Consider the following 12,186-nt stretch of genomic DNA (forward strand, 5'->3'; position numbering starts at 1 on the left):
AAATGTTATTATAACTCAACACTCAAGGGAACAAAGTATGGTAGTCCAGATCCAGGGCCCATGTTCTGAAAGCTTATCTAGATTAAATATGATGGAAAAGAACAGGAAGTGATCTGGGGATATGAAAATATATGATAAATCTCCAAACTTCTATAAAATCAAAGGCTTTGAAGTCAGCCATATCTGGATTCAAATTGTACTTCTTAACCCAAAGGTTACAGGCAATTTAACTTCTCTGACCCTCAGTTTTCCCATGTATAAAAGAGTTAATGAAGAAGACACAATAAAATAATGTATGTGAAGTCCCTGATATAATATCTAGCACATACTTTGTGCAATAACGGGCACTGTTCTTTTTCCCGTTTACCAGCACTTTGACTTGATGATCTCTGCTTTCCAATATTCACCTTATCTTCAATAATTCATGAATTATAAAAATTATAGTAGCCTGGGGCGCCTGGGTGGCACAGCGGTTAATCGTCTGCCTTTGGCTCAGGGCGTGATCCCGGCGTTACGGGATCGAGTCCCACATCAGGCTCTTCCGCTATGAGCCTGCTTCTTCCTCTCCCACTCCCCCTGCTTGTGTTCCCTCTCTTGCTGGCTGTCTCTCTCTGTCGAATAGATAAATAAAATCTTTAAAAAAAAAAAATTATAGTAGCCTAATTATAAATTACTATTTTTTCTACGGGTTTTATAATATAACAATATAACTGGCTAACATTTGTTGATTATTTACTCTGTGCCAGGCACTGCACTAAATGTTTTGTATGCATTTATCGCTAGTAATGATTAAAATAATCAGAGGATCTATAACTACTATCATCACCCATCTCCTCCTTTTTAAAGATGAGATCACTGGGTCTCAGAGATGTCAAATGAATTATCTAAGATCACAAAACTAAAAAAATTCCAGAGATTGGGACTGAATGGGACTGAAAACCATGGCTATTTGACTCAGCAAACATGTGTGAACTATTATTCATTTTTTAATATCCCTCAAAATATTAAATTTCTCTTAATTTTTTCCTATAACTAATACTTTTCCCTAATTCAGACTTTATTATTTTTAGATTGAAGATTCCACATCCTTCAGTGCAAATCAATAAGCCTTCTGGAGAATGCATTGATGAGGTTTTTGTAAGGGTACATCTTGCATGTCTTTCATAAGCCAGAGGAAATGGCTATATGAAAGGATCATTATTACTTATTTCTTTACTTTTCCAAAAGGAATGCAGGATCTGTATTTATTCTAGGACAATATAGAACCTAGTTACCTTACAGGACACGTGTTGTGTGCAGCCACAGGTTTTACAAGCAGATGGCCTGCGCTAAACAATGTTTATATGAATTAGCTCTGGGAATAACTTCTGCTCAGGGTATAAAAGAAATTAGGAGGTGAGCCAAATTAAAATTAGGCAGCAGGCCTATGCAAAATCGTACTCTTATGCCTCCTTCTCCTACTGTATGTGTACGCATGTACTGAATACATACGTGTGCATGCGTACATGCGTGCGCGTACACACACACACACACACACACACCACTATGCAAATACATCCCCACACGTATGTCTTATAAATCCACTCTGTACTCCAGAGAGGTCAAAACAGTGGTTCCTTGACATTCAAGACACTGCGCTAATAGACTTACCTGTAGAGTTTCAGTCCAATTTGAATACACCTGATAGATGTTAGAACTTGAGAAATTCACACAACATTTCTGGGTCAAGTATCTGTCATCCGTAAAACAAGGCCACTGAGGAAGATTATCTTTGCTTCCTGTTATGTTTAATGTGAGCGCAGGAGTCTGTAAACCTAATACTACCTAATACTGTGGAATTGGACTATGTTCACATAACTAATCTCCAACATTCCCTGATCCTCCAAATCTACCAATAGCGTTCCTGTCTACAAAGCTTTAGAAATATTAGCTGAATCAATTAGCAAACTACAGTAGTATGCAGAAAAAAAAAAGTCATATTCAGGCTTTCTGTACCCACACTTTCCACAATTTTACTGTTTCTCTACTCCTTAAACCTGAACTGGCCTTATGACCTATTCTGACCAATAGGCTGTCATGGAATTGACATGGTGTAAGTCCCATAGCCTAGACATCAAAACACTCTGTATATTTCTACTCTTCGTTTTCTGAAACCTGAGAAGCTACCAAAAAAGCCCTAAGCCCAGTGTAATGTACTGGAGGATGAGAGTCCACATGAAGCAGAGCTGAGTCATTATAGCTGAAGAGACAAACCATTCCTCAGTTGATATGACAGCTGACCACAATTGCATGAGTGTGCTTGGAGGAGACCAGAAAAAAATCTTAGCTAAGCCCAGACTTAATTGTTGACCAGAGAATCATGAGCTAAATTAACAGTTGTCTAAAGCCCAACTTTTTGGAATGGTTTGTTATGCAGCAAAAGCCAACTGATGCATGGAGCTTTCTACATGACTTTTCTTTTATGAAGATCTTTACACATAGTTCAAAGACTTCATCGGATTCTGTTTCTTCCACAAAGTCTACTCTTGTAATTTCTGGCTACATTGAACATATTCATTCACTGAACAAATACTTAGTGATTATTCATTAGTATTTTACTGGTAATAAACTTTGGTACTTCATTACATTAAATACTGCCTGCACTAGATTATCTGTTAGCATTTTACCATATTAGGTCATTCCCTGTATCATAGCAACTGGAACACAAAAATCCACATTTCCTAAACTTTGTTGTCAGCCCATTCAAATTTAGGTTTTCGCCACTGAAAAGTACTGGCAAGATATTTAGAAAGTGTAAAAGAAAGAGAAACCCATTATCACCCTGGCAGTAGTTGATGCTGGGCTTAAATACAAGGCGACATTTTGTCAGTGACTTGCATATATTCTCCTATAAATTACGTAACTCAAGGGCCCTAGTACCTGACATAATTGACAGAAATTATCTCAGATTCTTGTACTTCTTGTATTCCAAGTGGTATCAGCATCTTCCCTGACCATTTCTACATCTGTCTTCCAAAGGTTTTGTCAGAATTTAATTCCCTGTATTAAGTTCCTTCCTGTTTGAGATATCTAGTTGGTTCCCACTTTATGCACTGAACCTTAAGAAGTTTTCCAATATATTCTTTTAAAAAATATATAATTATTTAGAGGTAATATTTGTAAAGTAAGTAACTGTAAGTAATATGGTTCATCACTTTGATTTTAAAAAAAAGGGGGTAGAATGAGATCCAGAGAAATGAAATGACTTATCCAAGTCAATCATGATTTACTGTCAGAGCTGAGGCTGCTATGGCCATTGATTGGCATAATCAGACCTGCAAACTTACAATTTAGAATAAAACATGGAGTCAGATGTTCATTTAATAATAGCCCAGCTTCTGTGAAGGGCAATGAAGGAGAGCTAGGGCTGGGGTAGAAAGTAGGGGGCAGGAAGAGTGCAGGGCTTCCAGAACATCCAACCTCACTCAGGCAGAACAGGTCCATTTCAATCTGATGTATGTATATGGCTTCTTTTTAATAGGTCATTAATAGCTCTATTTTTAACTTTTTGAGGGACCTCCACACTGTTTTCCAAAGTGGCCGTTCCAACTTGCATTCCCACCAACAGTGTAAGAGGGTTCCCCTTTCTCCACATCCTCTCCAACATTTGTTGTTTCTCGCCTTGTCAATTTTTGCCATTCTAACTGGTGTAAGGTGGTATCTCAATGTGGTTTTGATTTGAATTTCCCTGATGGCTATTGATGTTGAACATTTTTTCGTGTGTCTGTTAGCCATTTGTATGTCTTCATTGGAAAAGTGTCTGTTCATATCTTCTGCCCATTTTTTGATTTTACTGTTTCTTGGGTATTGAGTTTGAGAAGTTCTTTATAGATCTTGGATACCAGCCTTTTATTTGAGGTGTCATTTGCAAATATCTTCTCCCATTCTGTGGGTTGCCTCTTTGTTTTGTTGACTGTTTCCTTTGCTGTGCAGAAGCTTTTTACCTTGATGAAGTCCCAAAAGTTCATTTTTGCTTTTGTTTCCCTTGTCTTTGTAGACGTGTCTTGAAAGAAGTTGCTGTGAACGATGTTGAAAATTTTTTATCATTACAAAAAAGGGCTGCTAGACACAGTCATGTACAAATATTTGAGTGGGCATATGATTTCATTTATTTGAGATAAATACAGAGAATGTGAATATCTGGGTCTCATGGCAGGTGTGCATTTAACTTTGTGAGAACCAAAAGCCTGTTTCTGTGGTGGTTGTACCACTTTATACCCCTAATAGTTTATAAGAGCTACAGTTGCTCCACATACTCACCAATATTTAGCATTATTGTTCTTTTTAGTTTTAGTTATTCTAATAGTTAATATATCTCATTAAAAAAATAACTAAAGGCCATATTTTAGATTCTTTAAGTTTTCATCTAACATCTTTTTGTTTTGCAAGTGTTCCAGGATCCATTTAAGGATCCATATTATATTTAGTTACCATATCTACTTAGGCTCATCTTGGCAATAACAGTTCTTCAGACTTTGTTTTTGACCTTGACGGTTTTCAGTACTGGTCAGGAATTTTGTAGAATGTTCTTCATTTGGGATTTGTCTGGTTTTTCAAGACTAGTTGAAATGGCAATTCATGATTAAAGTGGAATTGTGGGTTTTGAGGTGGAAGACCACAAGGGTAAAGCATCATTCTCATCACGTCATATCAAGAGTACACACCATCAACATGATTTATCACTACTGATGTTAATTTTGATCACCTAGCTGAGGTAAGTTTCTTCATTGCGGGTTATCCTCCCCCCTTTTAATATTGTTCTCTCTGGAAGGAAAACACTGTGTGCAGACTACACTTGAGGAGTTGGGAGTTATGCTTTATCACCTTGGAGTACGCACACAAATTATTTTGAATACTTCTGCATTGAAGATTATCTCTGTTTACTTATTTACCCAATCAGTTATTTATATCAGGTATTTTTTGTTGTTGTTATTCTTCCCATCCCTCTGTTATTAAATGCCACTGATGGTATGTGATTTCAGTAAGATTTGATGGGAGAAGCATATTTTATGTCTATTCCTGATATCTAATACTGTGCATGAAACTTAGTATATATGTGGAAAATCTGTATTAATGAACTAAATCCAGAAGAAAACTATCATTGAACTCAAAGTCCTAGTAAGGGAAGAACAAATCTTTAGCATCAAAAAGCTTTCAATGGGATACTGACTTGAATACTAATAACAATGATACAAATAGTTTCACTATCTGAGCATTTCATATGTGAAAATCACCATGAAAGAGTTGTACTACATTAACTTAATTAGTACTAACAAAACCCCCATCACACACTTGAAAATGAAGTCCAGAGAAGTTAATTGAACTGCCCAAGATTTTACAGCCAATTAATAGCAGAACCAGATTTCAATCTCAATTCTGATTTTCTTACAAACTCTGCCCTTAACCATTGCCCTGTACAACAGTGTTTCTGCTGCCAGTTGGTAGTGGCAAATGTATGATAATAAGCTATTGAGAGAATATTAATTGAGCCAGCTGAAGATTTTAAGACCAAAGAACTAGGTTAGAATCAGGCTGTACCATGCAACAGCTCTGTGAAATTGTACAATAGCCTTCAACTTGTTGAACTTCAACTTGTTGAATCTGAATAAAAATAAGGGAAATAACACTCTTCATATTCTTAATTAGGATGAAATGTGATTTACTGCATTTAGCTAGTAGTGTTCTTTCCTTTTATTCTTTATCATAACTTAGAAAAAATGAAAATCAGTAATGTTTTGCCCTCCCTTAAACATTTTATTTCCCTATTTTTCTCTCTGAGATTTTTGTTTAGTTTCCTAGGAATGATGTTCCATGACACATCAAATTCTATCTGGCTGGCTAAAGAGAAAGGTATGAAATTTATTAATGTTAAACCTATATTGATCTCTTAACTTCACTGGATATCTGGAAGTAACTTATTGGTCCTTGAAGCCCACCATTATGATCCACAGAATTTGTTCTTAAGTAGAGAGAACACCTTGATAATAGAAAGTTGCGGTTGATAAAACATAATCATCATCTTTAACTGAAGGTTTGGAATGGTCAAATGGAGCAGTTCAGCACAGTGTGTAAGAGTCTGGGAAAAGACAGATACACATCAGCATTACCAATTCTTTATCTGGAAAACTGGGATTAAAAGCAACCATCAACATTAAAAGATTTTTATAAGTTTATACATTTATTCAACAAATACTGATTGAGTACTCTTCTAGGGAATTAAGATAAAGCAATGAACAAAGCAGACAAAAATCTCTATGGTCAGGAAAGGAGGAAAATGAAATTCATAAGCCCAGCTGCTGGTAGGTTGATAGATGAAGTAGTAGGATATTATGGACATTCTTTCCTGATTGTGGCAAAAAAGTAAATGTTTTAAAGAATTCTAGTAGACAGGATAATTAATGCTAGGTTCTATAATAAACCGGTCCAAAACTTTAGTAGCTTAACACAACAAAAGTTTATTTCTTGCTCACATCACATTCCAACAAGTCAGGCTAGCATAAGGGCTTTGGAGAGAAGGCTCTGATCCATAACATCATCTGGGAACCAAGGGCTCACAGAGGAACTGTAATCTCCAGTGATCTTCAGTTCATGGCCCCAGAGAGTGACCTGAGCATTTATATCCTTACAACTGATAGGGAACAGGACAGAGTGGGAGATCATGCAGGACATTTTATGGGTATTCCTGGGTAGGACAATATTCAATCACATTGTCCCAACTAACTACAGGTTAGGTTGGGAATTGTAGATTTGTCTGTGCCCAAAAGGAAAATGAAACAGGTTGGGTAAACTCATAGCATTGTCTGTATCTCAGGAACCAAATGGGATAATGTTTGTAAAGCACCTGGCACTGCCTGGCACATAATAAAACTTCAATAAATGGTAGCTATTACTACTACTGGGATTTTAATTTGTTAGAATATAATGCACTTTTACTGAATTCAGGTAATTACAGAATGGAACATTTTGCTCTTTGTCAACCCATTTGATTATAAGAATAGCAATACCACATCACATTTGCATTACATTTTATTGTTTATGAAGCACTTACATAGATATGATCTCATTTTGTTTTCATTTTTTCTTCCAAGTACTATACGAAATAGGTAGATAATATTCCTATTTTAAATATGATCAAACGTGCTCAGAGAGTGTTATATTGTGGCCAAGGTATTACACCTAATAAATGATAGAAACAGGATTCAAATCCAGTTTTGTTTAAAACTCTAAGGTCAAGGTTTATCTCATTACACCATGCTGCCCAAATCACTAAAATCCACAACTGTTCTCCAGTGTTGAAGGTTTAACTATGATACCAGCAAAATCTGGGCTGTGAGTTCCCAAGTTTTTTCTTTCTTATGATCATGAGATATCCTTCATAAGTCCCTAATAGCGCACTCATTTCAGGAGGATGCACCTTCCAAAGAAATTAACCTTTAATTTTTGGGATACCATATATTAAGGACTTTGAAAAATTAGATCATGTCCAGAAAAGAAAAAAGTAAGAACATGAAAAGATCCGGAAACAATATGAAATAAGTAATTTGAGGTAAACTGTATCTATTTGTTCAGCAGAATAAAAGATCAAGAAAAGACTCAGATAAATATTTGAAGGACCACAGAGGAGGGTGAAGTTCTGCCTACCCCCCAGTCATAATCATTCTGACACTCTAGATCTACGAGTCATTTAAGGATCTGTTTTTCCTAAGTCCCTACTGTTGTGTACAGTAGAGCCTGTCACAGAGCAGGGACTCAGAAAACATTAAGAGATGGGCTGAGTTCACTTTTGATGTACAGGACAAAGCTATTTGTTTGAAGGAACAAATGTCCTCTCCTTGTAAAGCAGAGATGTTGAAGAAAAAGTGCTGTATGATAATGGCATAGGGTAGCTTATGAGGTATGAGTCCCTCTTCTCTGAAAGCAAGTAAATGCATACCCATAATTCCTACATGAAGTGGGGAACAGTTAGTCTCTGAGACTCTTTCGGCTCTAAAACTCTCTCAACATTTTGGCACAGTGTCATTTCATAAAAGATACATGGATCGTCATGTGGAATGTGATTCTTCCTTCCCGCATCCACAACTGAAGTGCTCATTAACAACACCCAACAAACTTCTCTTGTGGAAAGCAAGAAATCTTCCACTGGATCTTCCTCGATTGTCTTATTATTAGCTTATGTTCGATCTTGTGCTCCATTTTATCTTTCTCATCGCATACAGCCCCCTTTCCCCAAGGAAAACATCTAATTGTTTCTTGAATGTCCCCAGTGTTTTTCTATATGTTTTCTTGGCATAAAAGACATCTGCTGTTAGGTCTTCTCAGACTAATGACGCTCTGTGCCACAAAATACCTTTCCATTCCATTTTAAATAAATGTTTCCTAAATTTCTCATGTTGATACTTTTACTTCCCCTACTCCTGCATCTCCACATAGGTGAGATTAAGTTTTCCTCTTGATATATCTAAGTTATCATCAATTAAAATGCACCTTCTCTGGCCATATATTGTCCTTAGTAAAGTTTCGGGTTCTGATAGCAATTGTATAACATTTTCCAAATAGCCTCTGTAAGTATTATCTTATTTGCCCTCAATAGTCACACAAGATAAGTCTAATTTTTCCCATTTGACAGAGGAGAAAACTGAAGCAGAGTGAGGTGAAATGACTAATCCAATGTGAGCCAGCTTATTTCTGGAAGCTATAGAAATAGAATCCACGTCTTATTATTCTTGTCCCTGTGCTTTCTCCATCTGCAGGGTATTTTCTAGGGTCTCTTTCCTTTCATCTCCATGCTTCCTGATGGCATGACTTGCCTCTGCTTACTACCTTGCGAAGATTCTTCTTCCTTTTCTTTCCTTCTGTTGTCCTTTCATTTGGAAAACACTGTGAATTGGCTGGTAAATGAAAACACAGAGACAAATGACACCCTGACAGAAAATCTGGGCATTTGTTCTTTTACAACGTCAGGCTTTAATGGGAATAGTTTTCCTACCCTAAGTGGTGGATGAAATTTTCATCCGAGGCATCAGGATGGCTGCCTCCGAGCTGGTGGAGAGGGATAAATGGGTGTGTCCTGGAGTCAGGGTGCACTGATGAAGACGATCCTCAGATAGTCCCTACAATCCACTTCTGCCTATTTCATAAAACTTTTCAAGCTAAAATGTATACCTACCTTTAGAGTCTAGCCATAACACTGGCTGTGGATCCTTAGAAGAAAGAGCATGCAAACTCTTACGCTGAGGAATAGGATCTGACGAAGAAGCACGTACTATTTACAGCCCAGGGGATGGCATCGTGGATTAGGCTGGCAGAAAATATGTAATGTGGTGGAAAAAGGGTAATGGTCAATCAAGCCTGTGTGCCATCCAGGGTTCTGATTGCACATCATCCCTGGCATCTGACCTGTGGTCTTGAATTCTATTTATCAGTGGAAATACAACTAACTTTTCTACTGATTCTGTGTTGACATTTGCTTATAATTACTTTTCAAATGTCCAAATAAATTAAACCCTTTGCCATTCCACCCTTTGTGATAAAGGCTTTAATTTAGTTTCTGATTCAAATCTTCTTAGTCTAGACATGCCTATTGTTTAAAACTTGAGCTACTTTATACTCCACTTTAGCCCCAACTTGAGCATATCTCTTAATTGAGCCATTTCATCATCTGGAAAACAAGAGCTTCGTCCCCAACATGTGTCAAACTATGCTGGGGTCTGGAGCTTCCATCCCATCCACAGCCTCCTTGTGGAGGGTTTTGTTTTGCTGCCTGATTTTCCAAGGTGATTAGTATTTGGAAATTCAAAACTAAAATGATTCATGACAGTCTATGCTGAAATAATCTTTTACTTTATTATCCTCTTCTGTACACTTTAATATAGGATTATCTCTTATAATCATGAGGCAGGACAATGGAGAAGAGAACACAGGATTTGGACTCAGACAAAACAGTGTCCTACTGTTTCAACTCTGAGGTATCGACTCTGCATCAACCCCTCATTATCCTTGTAAGCTTTGGCGATTTTGTTTCCTGATGCCTCACCGTCCTCCTTTGTAAAACAGCTGTGCAATAATCACTTTGTAGTATCTTGTGACAGTTAAACGTGATAATTAATGGAAAGTGCAGAGTGAGGATATAGTAAGTGCTCAACAAATGGTAAAATATTATTATATAGGAGTCCTTTACCATTTTTCTCTTTGTCAAGACAGTCTTTGCCACTCTAATATTCACAGTACATAGTCATCACATATTTTATTATTTCCCCCGCATTTTACATTTATAATCTTACTTCCTTCTCCTGATGGGGACCTATAAATTTTCTATTCAAGTAATCCCTTCCAATACACTTTCATATATCTATTTAGGTATATGAAAGTCTTTTAATATGTGGTTTGTGAAGTAGGTGTATGGCATTTCAATTATGACAAGTCATATTACATAGTAAATATTGTTTTCATATGTTTTCCTTAATATCATATTTTGAGGAACAAACCACATCACCACACATACAGTTCAGTTCTGATCACTGCATAGTATAAATCTAAGGTATATAATGCATTTTATTAATCTGTTTTTTTATTGATACACCGTAGATTGCACCCAACTCTTTACCACCTCATGTGAAAATAGGGCTGTGTACGATAAAATACAGAGCTCTTAGTGGACCTGTAAAAGCTTTCCTGGGATGTATACCGAAGAGCACAACTGCTGTACTTCAAAGTACGGACAAAACTCACGGGATGAAATGCTAAAAAAGTAAAATATTTTACTTAGCTATTTGGGATGAGAAGGGTTCCATATGGGATGAATGGAACATGACTTTTTTCCCCAAGTGGCTTATTAGCTTATGTCACAACAGCAGTTCATGAGAGTTCCCATTTTGACCTTTCATCACAAGCATGTTGCATTGGTTTTTCTAATTGCTTCCATCCTGATTGTGTAAAATCACATCTTGTTACTGTTGTAATTTGCATTACTCTGATCAGTATGGAGGTTGAACATTTCTTCCAAGTAAGCAGTCTTTCAGGTTTTTCCTCATGTGCCATTCACATAATTAGTCCATTTTTCTTTTGGGTTCTAGAACCTTTACTTGTTTTGCAGGAATTTTAATTAATTCTTTGTCAGTTATTAGTTTGGCAATTATCTTCTCTGAGACTGGCACCTGTCAACTTTGTCTATGCTATCTTTTGTTAAAGTTATATTTAATTTTTGGTATATTAAAATACACCAATGTTTTCCCTTGCGGTTTATGATTTTTAGGTCTTGATTTTAGAAATGCTTCCTAATCTTAAGGTCATAAAGATATCCCCCTTTTAAACTTGTATTACATATCCTTCTCATTTAGGAATGCAATCCATCTAGAGGTCATTCATGTATAGGGCATGCTGTAAAGTCAAGCTGCCTTTTTACATCGTTTAAGTCATTGGTTTTGTGCCTCTGGTTGTGGAAAGCGGTGCATGGCAGGCAGATAGGATATCCATTAGGTATGGGTAAACTTTATTTCTGTAACTTAATCTAGTCTAACTATAATTCCATTATGATATCCCAAAAACTCTGACAATTTCAGGGTTTTCTTTATAATTTTTAGTACTTTCATATCTCTAACCAATCATGTGGATAAAAGGAACTTTTAATTGAAAGTCAGAGATCTAGCTTTCTGCATTACCTTGGCACTAGCTGTCTTTTTATTTTATTTTTTTAAGTTAAGACACATACTCTTAAGATGCAGGGTGATGTAGCCGGTAAGAACACAGATTTTTAGAAACAGAACAACAAAAACTCATTTTAATTCTGATTCAGTCCCTCATTATTACCAGAACCTTTGGCAAGTATTCCCCTTAAGCCTCAATTTCCTCATCTTTAAACTAGCTATGAAAGACTTATACTGGTTTGTTAAAGTTGAACAGGTTTTATTCATTACTGAACTTGCAATTTTTAAAAAGATTTAAATTCCACTTAGTTAACATACAGCATATTAGTTCCAGGTGTATAATATAGTGATTCAACACTTCCTTACAACCCCCAGCGCTCATCAGAAGTACACTCCTTAATCACCTATTTAACCCATCCCCCCACCCACATCCCTTCTGGTAACCATCAGTTTGTTCTCCATACTTAAGAGTTTTTCTTGGTTTGCATCTGTTTCCCTCCCCTTT

This window comes from Ursus arctos, unplaced genomic scaffold, assembly GCF_023065955.2.
Source record: "Ursus arctos isolate Adak ecotype North America unplaced genomic scaffold, UrsArc2.0 scaffold_18, whole genome shotgun sequence".
In the NCBI taxonomy this organism is placed as follows: domain Eukaryota; kingdom Metazoa; phylum Chordata; class Mammalia; order Carnivora; family Ursidae; genus Ursus; species Ursus arctos.